We start from the raw sequence: 14,413 nt of genomic DNA on the forward strand, positions 1-14,413 counted from the left end.
CTTTTTTTAAGTGACTCTTTCAATTCACTCAGTTTGGATTTTCATCACTTTTCACTTCTTCTTCAGCAACATCAAATTGTATCAGATCATCAACAACATCCTGTGCATCCGACTCTTCTCCAATGTCAGTCAGGATAACTTTCAGGATTCCAACAGTTTCCTCCTCAACCATTTCTCGTACGGTCGCCTCTGGATTTCTTTGACTCTCTGCCTCTTCACCTTCAGACAGTGCCACGTACGTCCATTCCGGTGACCTATACTTCTGGTTAGGTTTTCTGATTCTCTTGATCTCCTCTTGTTCTTTTGTAACCTTTTGTTTTTCACCCTTTGTTTGATTCTGACTCGACACCTCGTTCACCTGTTCAGCTTTCGATGAATTTGCTTGTGTCAGTCTGTACCTCAGTCTCTTTATCCTGTTGGGCCAAAGATCTCCTCTTACAACCCTCTTTGGTCTCACCTCTTTATTATTTCTTTCTCCGATCCAAGTTCTCTTTCTCAGAACTCGACCCTCTGATTTCTCATTTTCACTCTCATCCGATTCTGTTTCATTTGCCTCTTGTTCTTCAACAATTTTCTTTCGCTCCACAGTCTTTTCCACCACCGATTGAGATTTCCCTAATTCTGTCCCTCCTCGGGTCTCCGACACGCAATCTTCTTGCTGTCTACTTGTCCCTTCACCTAGCTTATCAGGAATGTTCCCTACACCTCCTCGGGGGTCTTCCGCAATCTGTCCCTCTGTATCTTCTTCTGACCCTGCTTCTTCAGGTGTAATCTCAAGTGGATTCTCAACCTCCTCATCTGATTCAGGAGTAGTCTCTGTGGAATTTCTCTTTTCTCTTCTTTCTTCTCCACTGCTTGTTGGAACTTCAGGCACTCTTACAGAATCCGATCTCTCCTCTGAGACTCTCAATGTTTCTCTTGAAGCCTCTCTCGGAAAAGGGAAAGAATCACTCAACTCTCTTTTACTTTCACCCCTTTCAGTATTTTTCCCCCTTCTCACTGGTTCAGTTTCTGCATCATCACTGGAATCTGACTCTTCAAAATACTCCTTACCAGTCCCATCTTTTGGATTTGGAACTCTTAGAGTATGACTCGCATGCACCCAGTTTTTCACACCAGCACACTTTACTGCAGTTGTTGTAGTCAGAATAACTTGTCTTGGCCTTCCCCACCTTGGAACCAAGCAATTTCTTCTCCTGTGCACCTTAATCCTCACCCAGTCCCCTGGACTCAGATCATGGGCTTGCTTCTTCTCAAGTGTGGTAGCGTCTTCTCCAACCTGGTGAAACACAGAATGAACTGCGTCAGCCAGGTCTTTACAGTAATCCAAAATCATGTCATCAGTTATTGTCATCAACTTGTTGACAGGCACAAATGCATGTCTCATCGCACGTCCCATTAAGATTTCGTGCGGACTCAAACCTGTGGTTCTATCTGGAGTAGACCTAATAGTCATCAGCACTAGAGGCAAGACATCAGGCCATTTCATTCCAGTGGCTAAACACATCTTACCAATTCGATTTTTAATTGTGCCATTCATCTGTTCAACGACTCCAGAAGCCTCTGGTCTGTATGCACAATGTAGCTTCTGCTGTATGCTCAATGCTTCACAAATTAAACCCATGAGCTCATTGTAGAAGTGTCCACCTCTGTCAGACTCAATGGTCACTGGGAACCCGTACCTAGGAATCAACTCTCTTAACAGTAACTTTGCAACTGTTATCCCGTCTGTTGGAGGGAGGACCACCGGGGAGTCGGGGAGACTACTCCGGGGCACCTTCCTACCGCAAAGTTATAGCCGAGCGCCGCTGAGAAGCCCCCTAGGGGAGGTCCTTCTCCTATGTTCGCACTAGGCCCAGTAATACCACCACACAGGACTCCGTATCAGTTGCTTAACTTGGTTCTTTATCAATAGTAGTACGTGCAATATTTACAGTGGGATCGAGGGATCCAGTAAGAGTCTCAATGTCTTTAGAGGGATAAGGTAGCGGGACAGTCTTAGTACCAGCCAGGTACGGGAAGGCTCTGCGCCAGACCTTGAGTGCTGGTCTCGGAGCGGCTCGGACGTGGAGAGCCGCGACGGCGTCTGCAGGGCTCAGGTGGTAGTTCCGCTTGGTCGAGCCGCGACACAGTCAGCAGGGCTCCGGTGGTAGGTCCGCTTCGGTCGAGCCGCGACGAGGTCAGCTGGGCTCTGATGGCAAAGTTCAACAAGGTCAGGCCGCGACGGTGTCAGCAGGGCCCCAAAGGTTCTTGAAGGTCTTTAAGCACGGTGGAGCCGCGACGTCGTCAGCAGGGCTCAGAAGTGGGTTCAGGATGAGTCTTCTTCCGTAGGGTCAGCCGCGATCCGATCAGCAGGGCTCTTGACTCCAGGATACAACTGCCGTCCTGCTGTCGGGTCGCCCCAGATATAGGACTGGAGCCCTTTGATGTCCGGACCCTTGCGCCCGGAGGGGGCGGAGAGGCCGGGTAGGGAGCGGCCAGACGCCCAGCAGGAGAGGCGCCAGGCCCCAGAGAGCTGTGGGGCGATCGCACCTAGGTGTGGAAGGACCGTTGGGGGTCCCATCGATACTGCCCTCCGCCAGGAGTGGGAAGGGTTCACGTGGTATCCCCCTGGCCAGGGGTTGGCGCCTTGATGTCGGGCCTCGCTGGGACAGAGGCCGGGTGAAGCGGGGTCACGCAGGTGATCACGTGGCGTGACGTATAATCCAAAATGGAGGAGCCCCGAGGTGCATGGGACCTCGTGCGGCTTGGCGAGGGGGAACAGGACCACGCCACGAGGCCGGCTCCCACACCGTCATTTCTCCTAGTCGGATAGGCCTCCACCCATCTTGAAAACAAACAGACTACCACTAGAACATACCTCAATTTGTTCACTTGGGGCATTTCAATGAAATCTATTTGCATTCTGGTAAAAGGACCTCCTTCTCTGCCTATTGTTCCTAGACTCACCACTGTCTTTTTCCCAGTATTGAACTGCTGACAAATCAAACATCTTTGACAGATGCTCTCTGCAATCAGCCTGAATTTTGCATTGTACCATGTTTGCTTGAATGACCTAATCATTGCGTCCCTCCCCAGATGTCCTTGGCCATGATACATTCTTGCCATTGTCGACAGCATAGAGTTGGGCATGACTGGTCTACCATCTCTGTAGATCCAAACATGATCTGTTTCTCTTGGGGCACATCCTGCCTTAATCCAATCTCTCATTTCCTCATCTCCTGCCTCATCCTGCAACTGTTTCACTTCATCCCACGTTTCCAGGACATTAGTAAACATCACAGAACAAAAAGACAATTCCCTCTCTCGTGCCCTATTAATCAAATGATTGTTTTTGGCACAATACTGTGCTATGTCATTGGCAAATCTATTACCAAGAGTAACAAAATCATCTCCTTGTCCATGAGCAGCACACTTCACAACTGCTAACTCTTTAGGCAGCTGTATCGCCTCAAGCAATTTTCCAATCACTTCAGCATTCTTTATTGGAGTCCCACTCGACGTCAAGAAACCTCTCTGAAGCCAAAGCTGGCCGAAATCATGAACGACTCCAAATCCGTACTGACTATCAGTCATCACAGTCACTCTCAGATTCTTCCCAATCTTGCAAGCTTTTGTCAATGCCACCAATTCAGCCACTTGAGCAGATCTCACTCCTTTCAAAGGCGAAGCTTCCATAACTTCTGAAACCTTGCACACCGCATATGCTGCACTTAGCACACCATCATCAGTTCTCAAACATGATCCATCCACAAACAGCACATGATCACTCTCTGGCAACGGAAAATCTCTTATGTCTGGTCTTGGTTTCGTGCAGTAGTCAAGCACATCCAAACAATCATGATCAACATCATCTCCCACATTCACATTTTCAGCATCTGGTAACAACGTTGCTGGATTCACATTCACACATCTCTCAAGAGTCACATTTGATGCTCCCAGAATGATTTTCTCATATTTAGTCAACCGACTATGTGACATGTACTGAGTCCTGCTTCTTGTCAAAAGAATTGCCACATCATGAGGTACGAATACCCGTACAGGATATCCCATTATTATACCCTCACTCTGTTCCAAGCTTCTGCATGTAGCAGCTACTGCTTTCAGGCAACCTGGCAAACCCACAGCTACAGGGTCAAGTGTCGATGAGAAGTACGCAATCGGCCTTCTCAGTTGTCCATGCTTCTGAATTAACACTGAAAGTGCACATCCATTTCTCTCACTGCAGTACACTCAAACTCTTTCTCATAGTCTGGCATTCCCAAAGCAGGGGCTTCACACATTCTGCTCTTTAACTCTTCAAATGCTGCCATTTGTTCTCCATCTAGTTCCAATGGGTCTCTACTACCATCCTCTGCTACCAGGAAACTGCTGCAGATCGGCGCATATAAATTCTCCCTACTTCCACAGACAGAGTAAATCTACAGTCACACGCACATACACTCTTCATACACTAGGGCCCATCACACTAATACACACTATTACTCTATCCACACTGAATATAGGAGAGAAACCTAAACCAATCTGCATCTAAAGCGAGGCCAATGCAACCTTAAAGAAATTGTCCTGAGTCATGATTTTAAACATAGGAAATACATCTGAAACTCAACAAATGACAAAGGAATAACCACCCGACACAAGATTTCAAATAAATGCTCATTTATCTAAATTAGTTCTAAATGGAAGTCAATCATTTGCAAAATCATTATTCTCATAGTTACCTATTCTAGCTAAATGGGTCAGGACTGGTCTCTCGGTAAAGTCTCTCGAGCTGCCGTCCTCAGCATGAAGTCCAAAACGCAATGACCACAAGGAACGCGATGAATGTAGAGAGCGCAATGAACATGGACCCTCTCTAGTCTAACATTTTTATAGAGAAAATAACAAATAAAAGTTACAAATAAACTTCAGATATCCGTTGAGCCGCTGAGCAGAGCGAGCAGGAAAGGAAGTCTCTTGGTTACATTTAGAAAAACCTCCGCTCGGAAAAAATCACAAAAATAAAAAATACGGAAGAAGGAAACTCGAGTTTGCAAATGTTACTTTCGTAAATGCTCTTCCTTGGTATCATAACAGAGCCACCGCAGACTGGTCATTGTTCATTGTGGCTTTATCCTTCTCCAAGGTCTGTTGGAATCGTTCCCGGAGCTGCTGTCCTCACGGAAAACTTTCTACCCAGGCAGAAGCTGCGGTCAGGTGACTCTTGACCATGTTCAGCAAAGCCTCTCATCAAAATTCAATCACTCGAGTGCAGGCTGTAAATGGCAGCCATCTTGTTTTAGGCCAAAACGGACCATCTTAATTAAAAGAAACACAAAACAACGTTACCACATCATAATGATTAAACAGTGTTAATTCCCACTAATACCCCTATGTGTATGTAATTATCTAGCCTTCTGCAACGCAATAAAGCATTAGTACACGTTATTTTAAACGCACAAACACAAAACAAATAGCACTTACAACACTCATTTAATAAACCCACACATTATTATTAAGCAACATATATGCATCCCACGTGTAGTTTCTCTCATTAGTAATGTTGATTAATTTAGACAAACAAACCATTAATTAATCATTACAAATTAGTAATTTTAGATCATAACATATATACGAAACTGGAGCTTAAAACTCGATAAATTTTCAACAGAAAACTCTGCTCCAGCAATCCCCCCTTTGGTGATATCTTATCACCACAAAAACCAACCCAAAAAAAAAAATTTTGTCCCAATTTTGAGGAGAAATTGAAAATGTCTTTTATGAACATTAAACACCAGTCTCTCTCACATCATCCCTTTCAGACTCCAAGTAAACACTCTCCCTCAATTCTTCTAATTCTATTTCTTGTGGGTCTCTCCTTGACCTCTTTTGTTTCTTTTCAGTATCCCTTCTGATTATTCTCTTTTTCCCTCCCCTGTTTTTACAACACAAACACCCCAATCTTAGTATCAATAAAGCAACAATTACACATGTCAATGGAAATAATATTTTACCAATAATGGTACTACCTATCTTAGCAATAAAACTCTTAACAGCAACTATTTTATTAGCTATTTTAGTCCAGATACTTTCAGCTTCCAGCGGTACTAATTCTTCATGCAAATCAGTAATATTTTTGATATAGACCTTTAGGTCTCTGCTTTCGTCAGGAATGTAAGTGCAACAATGTTGAATTTTCAGCATTCCGCAGACCCCACCCTCCTTGGCTAACAGAATATCAAGGGCAAGTCGATTTTGCATAGACATGGCACGTACGTCAATCATCTCCGTATTTACCAAAAGAAACCCTCCAGCGGTACTTGTCGACAAGCGATCCACCACTGTTGACAGTTTCCTAATCCCATATGCATTCAAAGAAATTCCCACTGCTGGAATCAAAGCACCAAAAATGTCACCTACGATTTCCGACCAAGTTTCTCTCTTAAAACGTGTTAGTAGATTAATATGTTCTACATCTTCTATCCTATCTATATGAAAAAATTTGGGAAAAACCAGGCCCACATAACACGTGCCATACCAATGGTCAGGCAACTTGTAATAAGCCTTGTTCCCACAAACATAATACACTCCTGGGAAAACTGGATCTTCTCCACCTTTAAAACCCCATCCTGTTGCAATGAAGTATGTATCATGACAATCACTAGTCCCAACAAAATATGTATCATATTGGGATCTCTTTCTGGTAATGCATAGTTTACCCTTCTGTGGTGCATCTAAAGCCAAAGTTGGACTAGCTCCATTCTTCAACTCCTTTCCCATCTCAATGTCCCATATTGTCTCACTCACTTTATATTTCCCTGCCTTCTCATGCATACTCATTCTTCTTTCCTCTACCATGTTTAGGAAAGCCTTCTCCTCTTCTTTCAGACTGCAGGTTAAATTGTTTCTAAAAATGTAATCTAAGGTGAATTCTTCTTTCTCAATAAAAATCTCACCAAAAATGTTAGCTTCTTTAGCTGGATTCAGCCTTTTGTTCATAGGCAATTGCCCAAAAATATTATCTTTGTTAGACATTTCATAATCTATTTTCCCTAACAAATAAAAAACACTACTTAGCACGCTACATGAAATTCCATACGTAGCTGGTAAATGGTGATAAGTAACACCCTCTGAAACGGATGCAGGTAATTGCATACAGACGTAGCAATCCCTAACTTCCATTGTCTTTACGTATTCGTACAACAACTTTGAAAAAACATTGCTAGAAAAATAATTAATTGACCTATCTTTATGTACGTAAATGTTACTAATTCTAGTTGGAACTACTTTTTGTGAACTCTTCTCTACATTGGTCACATTCTCAGTATGTATTCCAAAAGTGTCTATTGTAACTCTAAAGGTAACTAATAAAGCTAATACACCCCATAATAGCATTAATAATCCAGTACAGCAGCAGCACATTTTACACCATCTTTTCAAGAAGGCACATCTACTATGATTATTCTCTGTGTTAGCCATTTTACTACTTTGACAGTGTCTTTTGACTTAGCCTCTTCTACTCCACTACTGAGTTTTGGAACTCTAGATTAATCCTAACAGCTAATTTGACATTTTTTAACTTTTTACTTTTTTTCCAAGTGACTCTTTCAATTCACTCAGTTTGGATTTTCATCACTTTTCACTTCTTCTTCAGCAACATCAAATTGTATCAGATCATCAACAACATCCTGTGCATCCGACTCTTCTCCAATGTCAGTCAGGATAACTTTCAGGATTCCAACAGTTTCCTCCTCAACCATTTCTCGTACGGTCGCCTCTGGATTTCTTTGACTCTCTGCCTCTTCACCTTCAGACAGTGCCACGTACGTCCATTCCGGTGACCTATACTTCTGGTTAGGTTTTCTGATTCTCTTGATCTCCTCTTGTTCTTTTGTAACCTTTTGTTTTTCACCCTTTGTTTGATTCTGACTCGACACCTCGTTCACCTGTTCAGCTTTCGATGAATTTGCTTGTGTCAGTCTGTACCTCAGTCTCTTTATCCTGTTGGGCCAAAGATCTCCTCTTACAACCCTCTTTGGTCTCACCTCTTTATTATTTCTTTCTCCGATCCAAGTTCTCTTTCTCAGAACTCGACCCTCTGATTTCTCATTTTCACTCTCATCCGATTCTGTTTCATTTGCCTCTTGTTCTTCAACAATTTTCTTTCGCTCCACAGTCTTTTCCACCACCGATTGAGATTTCCCTAATTCTGTCCCTCCTCGGGTCTCCGACACGCAATCTTCTTGCTGTCTACTTGTCCCTTCACCTAGCTTATCAGGAATGTTCCCTACACCTCCTCGGGGGTCTTCCGCAATCTGTCCCTCTGTATCTTCTTCTGACCCTGCTTCTTCAGGTGTAATCTCAAGTGGATTCTCAACCTCCTCATCTGATTCAGGAGTAGTCTCTGTGGAATTTCTCTTTTCTCTTCTTTCTTCTCCACTGCTTGTTGGAACTTCAGGCACTCTTACAGAATCCGATCTCTCCTCTGAGACTCTCAATGTTTCTCTTGAAGCCTCTCTCGGAAAAGGGAAAGAATCACTCAACTCTCTTTTACTTTCACCCCTTTCAGGATTTTTCCCCCTTCTCACTGGTTCAGTTTCTGCATCATCACTGGAATCTGACTCTTCAAAATACTCCTTACCAGTCCCATCTTTTGGATTTGGAACTCTTAGAGTATGACTCGCATGCACCCAGTTTTTCACACCAGCACACTTTACTGCAGTTGTTGTAGTCAGAATAACTTGTCTTGGCCTTCCCCACCTTGGAACCAAGCAATTTCTTCTCCTGTGCACCTTAATCCTCACCCAGTCCCCTGGACTCAGATCATGGGCTTGCTTCTTCTCAAGTGTGGTAGCGTCTTCTCCAACCTGGTGAAACACAGAATGAACTGCGTCAGCCAGGCCTTTACAGTAATCCAAAATCATGTCATCAGTTATTGTCATCAACTTGTTGACAGGCACAAATGCATGTCTCATCGCACGTCCCATTAAGATTTCGTGCGGACTCAAACCTGTGGTTCTATCTGGAGTAGACCTAATAGTCATCAGCACTAGAGGCAAGACATCAGGCCATTTCATTCCAGTGGCTAAACACATCTTACCAATTCGATTTTTAATTGTGCCATTCATCTGTTCAACGACTCCAGAAGCCTCTGGTCTGTATGCACAATGTAGCTTCTGCTGTATGCTCAATGCTTCACAAATTAAACCCATGAGCTCATTGTAGAAGTGTCCACCTCTGTCAGACTCAATGGTCACTGGGAACCCGTACCTAGGAATCAACTCTCTTAACAGTAACTTTGCAACTGTTATCCCGTCTGTTGGAGGGAGGACCACCGGGGAGTCGGGGAGACTACTCCGGGGCACCTTCCTACCGCAAAGTTATAGCCGAGCGCCACTGAGAAGCCCCCTAGGGGAGGTCCTTCTCCTATGTTCGCACTAGGCCCAGTAATACCACCACACAGGACTCCGTATCAGTTGCTTAACTTGGTTCTTTATCAATAGTAGTACGTGCAATATTTACAGTGGGATCGAGGGATCCAGTAAGAGTCTCAATGTCTTTAGAGGGATAAGGTAGCGGGACAGTCTTAGTACCAGCCAGGTACGGGAAGGCTCTGCGCCAGACCTTGAGTGCTGGTCTCGGAGCGGCTCGGACGTGGAGAGCCGCGACGGCGTCTGCAGGGCTCAGGTGGTAGTTCCGCTTGGTCGAGCCGCGACACAGTCAGCAGGGCTCCGGTGGTAGGTCCGCTTCGGTCGAGCCGCGACGAGGTCAGCTGGGCTCTGATGGCAAATTTCAACAAGGTCAGGCCGCGACGGCGTCAGCAGGGCCCCAAAGGTTCGTGAAGGTCTTTAAGCACGGTGGAGCCGCGACGTCGTCAGCAGGGCTCAGAAGTGGGTTCAGGATGAGTCTTCTTCCGTAGGGTCAGCCGCGATCCGATCAGCAGGGCTCTTGACTCCAGGATACAACTGCCGTCCTGCTGTCAGGTCGCCCCAGATATAGGACTGGAGCCCTTTGATGTCCGGACCCTTGCGCCCGGAGGGGGCGGAGAGGCCGGGTAGGGAGCGGCCAGACGCCCAGCAGGAGAGGCGCCAGGCCCCAGAGAGCTGTGGGGCGATCGCACCTAGGTGTGGAAGGACGGTTGGGGGTCCCATCGATACTGCCCTCCGCCGGGAGTGGGAAGGGTTCACGTGGTATCCCCCTGGCCAGGGGTTGGCGCCTTGATGTCGGGCCTCGCTGGGACAGAGGCCGGGTGAAGCGGGGTCACGCAGGTGATCACGTGGCGTGACGTATAATCCAAAATGGAGGAGCCCCGAGGTGCATGGGACCTCGTGCGGCTTGGCGAGGGGGAACAGGACCACGCCACGAGGCCGGCTCCCACACCGTCATTTCTCCTAGTCGGATAGGCCTCCACCCATCTTGAAAACAAACAGACTACCACTAGAACATACCTCAATTTGTTCACTTGGGGCATTTCAATGAAATCTATTTGCATTCTGGTAAAAGGACCTCCTTCTCTGCCTATTGTTCCTAGACTCACCACTGTCTTTTTCCCAGTATTGAACTGCTGACAAATCAAACATCTTTGACAGATGCTCTCTGCAATCAGCCTGAATTTTGCATTGTACCATGTTTGCTTGAATGACCTAATCATTGCGTCCCTCCCCAGATGTCCTTGGCCATGATACATTCTTGCCATTGTCGACAGCATAGAGTTGGGCATGACTGGTCTACCATCTCTGTAGATCCAAACATGATCTGTTTCTCTTGGGGCACATCCTGCCTTAATCCAATCTCTCATTTCCTCATCTCCTGCCTCATCCTGCAACTGTTTCACTTCATCCCACGTTTCCAGGACATTAGTAAACATCACAGAACAAAAAGACAATTCCCTCTCTCGTGCCCTATTAATCGAATGATTGTTTTTGGCACAATACTGTGCTATGTCATTGGCAAATCTATTACCAAGAGTAACAAAATCATCTCCTTGTCCATGAGCAGCACACTTCACAACTGCTAACTCTTTAGGCAGCTGTATCGCCTCAAGCAATTTTCCAATCACTTCAGCATTCTTTATTGGAGTCCCACTCGACGTCAAGAAACCTCTCTGAAGCCAAAGCTGGCCGAAATCATGAACGACTCCAAATCCGTACTGACTATCAGTCATCACAGTCACTCTCAGATTCTTCCCAATCTTGCAAGCTTTTGTCAATGCCACCAATTCAGCCACTTGAGCAGATCTTACTCCTTTCAAAGGCGAAGCTTCCATAACTTCTGAAACCTTGCACACCGCATATGCTGCACTTAGCACACCATCATCAGTTCTCAAACATGATCCATCCACAAACAGCACATGATCACTCTCTGGCAACGGCAAATCTCTTATGTCTGGTCTTGGTTTCGTGCAGTAGTCAAGCACATCCAAACAATCATGATCAACATCATCTCCCACATTCACATTTTCTTTTCAGCATCTGGTAACAACGTTGCTGGATTCACATTCACACATCTCTCAAGAGTCACATTTGATGCTCCCAGAATGATTTTCTCATATTTAGTCAACCGACTATGTGACATGTACTGAGTCCTGCTTCTTGTCAAAAGAATTGCCACATCATGAGGTACGAATACCCGTACAGGATATCCCATTATTATACCCTCACTCTGTTCCAAGCTTCTGCATGTAGCAGCTACTGCTTTCAGGCAACCTGGCAAACCCACAGCTACAGGGTCAAGTGTCGATGAGAAGTACGCAATCGGCCTTCTCAGTTGTCCATGCTTCTGAATTAACACTGAAAGTGCACATCCATTTCTCTCACTGCAGTACACTCAAACGCTTTCTCATAGTCTGGCATTCCCAAAGCAGGGGCTTCACACATTCTGCTCTTTAACTCTTCAAATGCTGCCATTTGTTCTCCATCTAGTTCCAATGGGTCTCTACTACCATCCTCTGCTACCAGGAAACTGCTGCAGATCGGCGCATATAAATTCTCCCTACTTCCACAGACAGAGTAAATCTACAGTCACACGCACATACACTCTTCATACACTAGGGCCCATCACACTAATACACACTATTACTCTATCCACACTGAATATAGGAGAGAAACCTAAACCAATCTGCATCTAAAGCGAGGCCAATGCGACCTTAAAGAAATTGTCCTGAGTCATGATTTTAAACATAGGAAATACATCTGAAACTCAATAAATGACAAAGGAATAACCACCCGACACAAGATTTCAAATAAATGCTCATTTATCTAAATTAGTTCTAAATGGAAGTCAATCATTTGCAAAATCATTATTCTCATAGTTACCTATTCTAGCTAAATGGGTCAGGACTGGTCTCTCGGTAAAGTCTCTCGAGCTGCCGTCCTCAGCATGAAGTCCAAAACGCAATGACCGCAAGGAACGCGATGAATGTAGAGAGCGCAATGAACATGGACCCTCTCTAGTCTAACATTTTTATAGAGAAAATAACAAATAAAAGTTACAAATAAACTTCAGATATCCGTTGAGCCGCTGAGCAGAGCGAGCAGGAAAGGAAGTCTCTTGGTTACATTTAGAAAAACCTCCGCTCGGAAAAAATCACAAAAATAAAAAATACGGAAGAAGGAAACTCGAGTTTGCAAATGTTACTTTCGTAAATGCTCTTCCTTGGTATCATAGCAGAGCCACCGCAGACTGGTCATTGTTCATTGTGGCTTTATCCTTCTCCAAGGTCTGTTGGAATCGTTCCCGGAGCTGCTGTCCTCACGGAAAACTTTCTACCCAGGCAGAAGCTGCGGTCAGGTGACTCTTGACCATGTTCAGCAAAGCCTCTCATCAAAATTCAATCACTCGAGTGCAGGCTGTAAATGGCAGCCATCTTGTTTTAGGCCAAAACGGACCATCTTAATTAAAAGAAACACAAAACAACGTTACCACATCATAATGATTAAACAGTGTTAATTCCCACTAATACCCCTATGTGTATGTAATTATCTAGCCTTCTGCAACGCAATAAAGCATTAGTACACGTTATTTTAAACGCACAAACACAAAACAAATAGCACTTACAACACTCATTTAATAAACCCACACATTATTATTAAGCAACATATATGCATCCCACGTGTAGTTTCTCTCATTAATTTAGACAAACAAACCATTAATTAATCATTACAAATTAGTAATTTTAGATCATAACATATATACGAAACTGGAGCTTAAAACTCGATAAATTTTCAACAGAAAACTCTGCTCCAGCACTTGCCTTTAATTCTGAGGCATGGAAGATGTTTTTGTCTGTACCTCCTATACCATTGAAGTTACTATTACTTGTCTTGACAACCTGACATCAATGCTTGGGTCGGCATTGGTTGTTAGATCCAGGTGACTCGAGATGTCTACTAATGAATGCATGCATTCTTCAAGGTTACCAGCCAGATTTTGTGTCCTGACCTCCATTGCTTGTATAAAATCGATGTTATTCGTTGTTGAGTGTAGTCAGGAATTATCAATCTCTTCAATTGGGTTACTAGTGCTGTTGCAGTTGTTGTTCTCTTGCATAGAAGGCTGAATTGTGTCCTGTTGTTGTTCTGACCTTGGCTTTAAATGTTGTCAGTTCAGGACATGGACTTGAGCCTGTGTCGCAACCATGTTTCCTTATGGCATGTTGCTCCTTACTGTGGCTGCTGTTCATACAGCCTCTTTTGAGTTTAGATTGGGCTCTTGGCCAGAACATGTTGTTGTTGAGACCAACTTTTGAGGCATGATTCGATTTGGCAGGCCCTCAATGTTTTCTGATATTGAATAGATAACTGCAGCTGGATCCTTTAGAAACATACATGTACTGGCAGTTTGTCTTCTCAAACAGTATTTGAATAGGCAATATCAGAGGGCTGTCCTGGGCTGTGCTTGCTTTTGTTATACTGTATGACACTAGGGCTGGGCGGAATTGGCATAGCGCCACTTCGCAGAATTTTGGAAAAAATGTGTTGGAAACGAGCGCAAGTCCTGAGGGTCCGTGTGCCTGGGACAGGGGTTCCTCGTGCCTGGGCAGGCTCCCAGATCTCCCCGGCCTGGCTGGGTTGAGAAGCAGGGACAGGCCCCGGGGCCTGGGTTTCGGTCAGGACCTGGGGTTTGGGAGCCCCCATCCTGCGGCCTGCCAATTGTCCATCTGCCCAGGACAAGGGTCCCTGGTGCAGAGCCCCCAGGCGGGAGCCCTACCGCTATGGCTCGGCTCGGGGCGGGCAGATGGGAGTCCTTTCGGTCCTGGCCATCTGGTCGCACCAATCCCCTCGGCCATCTAGTCGCACGCAGTGCTTTCCAATGGGGCGACCAGATGGCCGGGCCGCCCTGGAAGTCCCGATGTGGGCACATTCGCCTCCCCGATCCCAGCCAGGGCTCCAGGAGGTCGGGTACGTCCTGGCCTAGGGTTCCCTGAGTCTCTCGG

Source organism: Triturus cristatus, chromosome 10 (assembly GCF_964204655.1).
Source record: "Triturus cristatus chromosome 10, aTriCri1.1, whole genome shotgun sequence".
NCBI lineage: Eukaryota > Metazoa > Chordata > Amphibia > Caudata > Salamandridae > Triturus > Triturus cristatus.